The following is a 6,803-nucleotide window of genomic DNA, read 5'->3' as shown; positions in this document are numbered from 1 at the left end:
ATAGGATTGAGGATGTGATATGATAGATTATACTATAGAATACAGGATAGGTTAGGATAGAGGATTGGATAGGATACAGGATAGGATATGATTGAAAATACGATATTATAGAGGATAGGATATGGGATTGCATAGGATAGGATAGAGGATAGGATAGGATTCAGGATAGGATAGGGGATTGGATAGGATGAGGATAAGATAGGATAGAGGATAGGATAGGATAGAGGATAGGATATAATACAGCATAGGATACGATAGAGGATAGGATAGGATAGAGGATAGGATAGGTTAGATGATAGGATAGGATAGAGGATAAGATAGGATAAAGGATAGGATAGCATAGAGGATACGATAGAGGATTGGATAGGATAGAGGATAGAGGATAGGATATTATAGAGGATAGTGTAGGATACAGGATTGAATAGGACAGAGGATAGGATAGGATAGAGGATTGGATAGGATAGAGGATAGGATAGGATAGAGGATAGGATAGGATAGAGGATAGGATAGGATAGAGGATATGATAGGATAGAGGATAGGATAGGATAGAGGATAGGATAGGATAGAGGATAGGATAGGATAGAGGACAGGATATTATAGAGGATAGGGTAGGATACAGGATATAATAGGACAGATGATACGATAGGATAGAGGATAGGATAGGATAGGGGATAGGATAGGATAGAGGATAGGATAGGAAAGAGGATTGGATAGGATAGAGGATAGGATAGGATAGATGATAGGATAGGATAAAGGATTGGATAGAATAGAGGGATAGTATAGAGAATACGATATGATACAGGATAGGATAGGATAGAGGATAGGATAGGGGATCGGATAGGATAGAGGATAGGATCGGATAGAGGATATTATAGGATAGTCGATAGGATAGGATAGAGGATATTATAGGATAGAGGATAGGATAGGATGGAGGATAGGATAAGATTGAGGATAGGATAGGATAGAGGATGGGATAGGGGATTGGACAGGATAGAGGATAGGATAGGATAGAGAATATTATAGGATAGAAGATAGGATAGGAAAGAGTATAGGATAGGATACAGGATATTATAAGATATAGGATAGGATAGGATAGATGATAGGATACGTTAGAGGATGGGATAGGATAGAGGATACGTTAGGATAGAGGATAGGTTAGGATAGAGGATAGGATAGGATGGAGCATAGGATAGGAAAGAGTATAGGATAGGGGATTGGATAGGATACAGGATAGGATAGGATAGAGAATAGGATAGGGGATTGGATAGGATAGATGATAGGATAGGATAGAGTATAGGATAGGATGCAGGATATTATAGGATATAGGATAGGATAGGATAGATGATAGGATACGTTAGAGGATGGGATAGGATAGAGGATACGATAGGATAGAGGATATTATAGGATAGACGATTGGATAGGATAGAGGATAGGATAGGATAGAGGATCGGATAGGATAGAGCATACGATAGGATAGAGGATAGAATAGGATAGAGGATAGGATAGGATAAAGGATAGGATAGGATGGAGGATAGGATAAGATAGAGGATAGGATAGGGGATTGTATACGATACAGGATAGGATAGGATAGAGGATAGGATAAAGGATAGGATAGAGGATTGGATAGGATAGATGATAGGATAGGGTAGAGGATACGATAGGATTGAGGATAGGATAGGAGAGAGGATGGGATACGGGATTGGATAGGATAGAGGATAGGATATGATAGAGGATACGATTTTATAGAGGATAGGATAGGATAGAGGATAGGATAGGGGATTGGATAGGATAGAGGATAGGATACGATAGAGGATATAATAGGATAGAAGATAGGATAGGATAGAGGATAGGATAGAGGATAGGATAGGGGATTTGATAGGATAGATGATAAGGTAGGATAAAAGATAGGACAGGATAGAGGATAGGATTGGATAGAGGATAGGATAGGATACAGAATAGGATAGGATAGGGGATTTGATAGGATAGAGGATAGGATAGGATAGACGATAGGATAGGATACAGGAAAGGATAGGATTGAGGATAGGATAGGATGGAGGATAGGATAGGTTAGAGGATAGGATAGGATAGAGGATAGGATAGGATAGAGGATAGGATAGGATAGAGGATAGGATAGGATAGAGGATAGGATAGGATAGAAGATAGGATAGGATAGAGGATAGGATAGGATAGAAGATAGGATAGGATAGAGGACAGGATAGGATACAGGATTGGATAGGATACAGGAAAGGATAGGATTGAGGATAGGATAGGATGGAGGATAGGATAGGATAGAGGATAGGATAGGATAGAGGATAGGATAGACGATAGGATAGGATAGAGGATTGGATAGGATAGAGGATAGATGATAGGATAGGATAGAGGATTGGATAGGATACAGGATAGGATAGGATAGAGGATAGGAACGGATAGATGATATTATAGGATAGAGGATAGGATATGATAGAGTATACGATATTATAGAGGGTAGGATAGGATAGAGCATAGGATAGGCGATTGGATAGGATAGAGGATAGATGATAGGATAGGATAGAGGATAGGATAGGGGATTTGATAGGATAGAGGATAGGATAGGATAGAAGATAGGATAGGATTGAGGATAGGATAATATAGAGGACAGGATAGGATAGAGGATAGGATAGGATAGAGGATAGGATAGGATAGAGGATAGATGATAGGATAGGATAGAGGATAGGATAGGGGATTTGATAGGATAGAGGATAGGATAGGATAGAGGATAGGATAGGATACAGGATAGGATAGGATAGAGGATAGGATAGGATAGGATAGAGCATAGGATAGGATAGAGGACAGGATAGGATACAGGATTGGATAGGATACAGGAAAGGATAGGATTGAGGATAGGATAATATAGAGGACAGGATAGGATAGAGGATAGGATAGGATAGAGGATAGGATAGCATAGAGGATAGGATAGGATAGAGAACAGGATAGGATACAGGATTGGATAGGATACAGGAATGGATAGGATTGAGGATAGGATAGGATGGAGGATAGGATAGGATAGAGGATAGGATAGGATAGAGGATAGGATAGGATAGAGGATAGGATAGGATAGAGGATAGGATAGGATAGAGGATAGGATAGGATAGAAGATAGGATAGGATAGAGGATAGGATAGGATAGAGGATAGGATAGGATAGAGGATAGGATAGGATAGAGGATAGGAGAGGATAGAAGATAGGATAGGATAGAGGATAGGATAGGATAGAGGATAGGATAGGATAGAGGATAGAGGATAGGATTGGATAGTGGATAGGATAGGATAGAGGATAGGATAGCATAGAGGATAGGATTGGACAGAGAATAGGGTAGGGGATTTGATAGGATAGAGGATAGGATAGACGATAGGATAGGATAGAAATAGGATAGGATAGAGGATAGGATAGGATAGAGGATAGGATAGGATAGAGGATAGGATAGGATAGAGGATAGGATAGGATAGAAGATAGGATAAGATAGAGGATAGGATAGGATAGAGGATAGGATAGTTGATTTGATAGGACAGAGGATAGGATAGGATAGAAGATAGGATAGGATAGAGGATAGGATAGGATAGAGGATAGGATAGGGAATTTGATAGGATATATGATAAGGTAGGATAAAAGATAGGATAGGATAGAGGATAGGATAGGATAGAGGATAGGATAGGATAGAGGATAGGATAGGATAGAGGATAGGATAGGATACAGGATAGGATAGGATAGAGGATAGGATAGGATAGAGGATAGGATAGGATAGATGAGAGGTTAGACGATAGGATAGGATAGAGGATTGGATAGGATAGAGGATAGGATAGGATAGAGGATAGGATAGGATAGAGGATAGGATAGGATAGAGGATTGGATGGAGGATAGGATAGGATAGAGGATAGGATAGGATAGAGGATAGGATAGAGGATAGGATAGAGGATAGGATAGGATAGAGGATAGGATAGGATAGAGGATAGGATAGGATAGAGGATAGAGGATAGGATAGGATAGAGGATAGCATAGGATAGAGGATAGGATTGGACAGAGAATAGGGTAGGGGATTTCATAGGATAGAGGATAGGATAGGATAGAAGATAGGATAGGATAGAGGATAGGATAGGATAGAGGATAGGATAGGATACAGGACAGGATAGGATACAGGATTGGATAAGATACAGGAAAGGATAGGATTGAGGATAGGATAGGATGGAGGATAGGATAGGATAGAGGATAGGATAAGATAGAGGATTGGATAGGATAGAGGATAGATGATAGGATAGGATAGAGGATAGGATAGGGGATTTGATAGGATAGAGGATAGGATAGGATAGAGGATAGGATAGGATACAGGATAGGATAGGATAGAGGATAGGATAGGATAGAGCATAGGATAGGATAGAGGACAGGATAGGATACAGGATTGGATAGGATACAGGAAAGGATAGGATTGAGGATAGGATAATATAGAGGACAGGATAGGATAGAGGATAGGATAGAATAGAGGATTGGATAGGATACAGGAAAGGATAGACTTGAGGATAGATGATAGGATAGGATAGAGGATTGGATAGGATACAGGATAGGATAGGATAGACGATAGGATAGGGGATTTGATAGGATAGAGGATAGGATAGGATAGAGGATAGGATATGATAGAGGATAAGATAGGATAGAGGATAGGATAGGACCTATCCTCTAGGATAGGATAGGATAGAGGATAGGATAGGACATAGGATAGGGTAGGGGATTTGATAGGATAGAGGATAGGATAGGGTAGGGGATTTGATAGGATAGAGGATAGGATAGGATAGAAGATAGGATAGGATAGAGGATATGATAGGATAGAGGATAGGATAGGATACAGGATAGGATAGGACAGAGGATAGGGTAGGGGATTTGATAGGATAGAGGATAGGATAGGATAGAAGATAGGATAGGATAGAGGATAGGATAGTATAGGATAGAGGATAGGATAGGATAGAGGATAGGGTAAGACAGAGGATTGGATGGAGGATAGGATAGGATAGAGGATATTATAGGATAGAGGATATGATAGGATAGAGGATAGGATAGGATAGAGGATAGGATAGGATAGAAGATAGGATAGGATAGAGGATACGATAGGATAGAGGATAGGATAGGGGATTTGATAGGATAGATGATAAGGTAGGATACTGTATAGGAGAGAGGATAGGATAGAGAATAGGTTAGTATAGAGAATAGGAACGGATAGATGATATTATAGGATAGAGGATAGGATATGATAGAGTATACGATATTATAGAGGGTAGGATAGGATAGAGCATAGGATAGGGGATTGGATAGGATAGGATAGAGGATAGGATAGGGGATTTGATAGGATAGAGGATAGGATAGGATAGAAGATAGGATAGGATAGAGGATAGGATAGGATAGAGGATAGGATAGGATAGAGGATAGGATAGGACAGAGGATAGGGTAGGGGATTTGATAGGATAGAGGATAGGATAGGATAGAAGATAGGATAGGATAGAGGATAGGATAGTATAGGATAGAGGATAGGATAGGATAGAGGATAGGGTAAGACAGAGGATTGGATGGAGGATAGGATAGGATAGTGGATATTATAGGATAGAGGATATGATAGGATAGAGGATAGGATAGGATAGAGGATAGGATAGGATAGAAGATAGGATAGGATAGAGGATACGATAGGATAGAGGATAGGATAGGGGATTTGATAGGATAGATGATAAGGTAGGATACTGTATAGGAGAGAGGATAGGATAGAGAATAGGTTAGTATAGAGAATAGGAACGGATAGATGATATTATAGGATAGAGGATAGGATATGATAGAGTATACGATATTATAGAGGGTAGGATAGGATAGAGCATAGGATAGGGGATTGGATAGGATAGGATAGAGGATAGGATAGGGGATTTGATAGGATAGAGGATAGGATAGGATAGAAGATAGGATAGGATAGAGGATAGGATAGGATAGAGGATAGGATAGGGGATTTGATAGGATGGAGGATAGGATAGGATAGAGGATAGGATAGGAAAGAGGATAGGATAGGATGGAGGATAGGAACGGATAGATGATATTATAGGATAGAGGATAGGATATGATAGAGTATTCGATATTATAGAGGGTAGGATAGGATAGAGCATAGGATAGGGGATTGGATAGGATAGAGGATAGATGATAGGATAGGATAGAGGATAGGATAGGGGATTTGATAGGATAGAGGATAGGATAGGATAGAAGATAGGATAGGATAGAGGATAGGATAGGACAGAGGATAGGATAGGATAGAAGATAGGATAGGATAGAGGATAGGATAGGATAGAGGATAGGATAGGGGATTTGATAGGATAGATGATAAGGTAGGATAAAAGATAGGATAGGATAGAGGATAGGATAGGATAGAGGATAGGATAGGATAGAGGATAGGATAGGATACAGGATAGGATAGGATAGAGGATAGGATAGGATAGAGGATAGGATAGGGTAGAGGATAGGATAGGATAGAGGATAGGATTGGATAGAGGATAGGATAGGATAGAGGATAGGATAGGATAGAGAACAGGATAGGATACAGGATTGGATAGGATACAGGAAAGGATAGGATTGAGGATAGGATAGGATGGAGGATAGGATAGGATAGAGGATAGGATAGGATAGAGGGTAGGATAGACGATAGGATAGGACAGAGGATAGGATAGGATAGAGGATAGAGGATAGGATAGGATAGAGGATAGAGGATAGGATAGGATAGAGGATAGGATAGGATAGAGGATAGGATAG

Source organism: Halictus rubicundus, unplaced genomic scaffold (genome assembly GCF_050948215.1).
Source record: "Halictus rubicundus isolate RS-2024b unplaced genomic scaffold, iyHalRubi1_principal scaffold0164, whole genome shotgun sequence".
Taxonomy (NCBI): domain Eukaryota; kingdom Metazoa; phylum Arthropoda; class Insecta; order Hymenoptera; family Halictidae; genus Halictus; species Halictus rubicundus.
Note: the sequence above shows the minus strand (reverse complement) of the source record.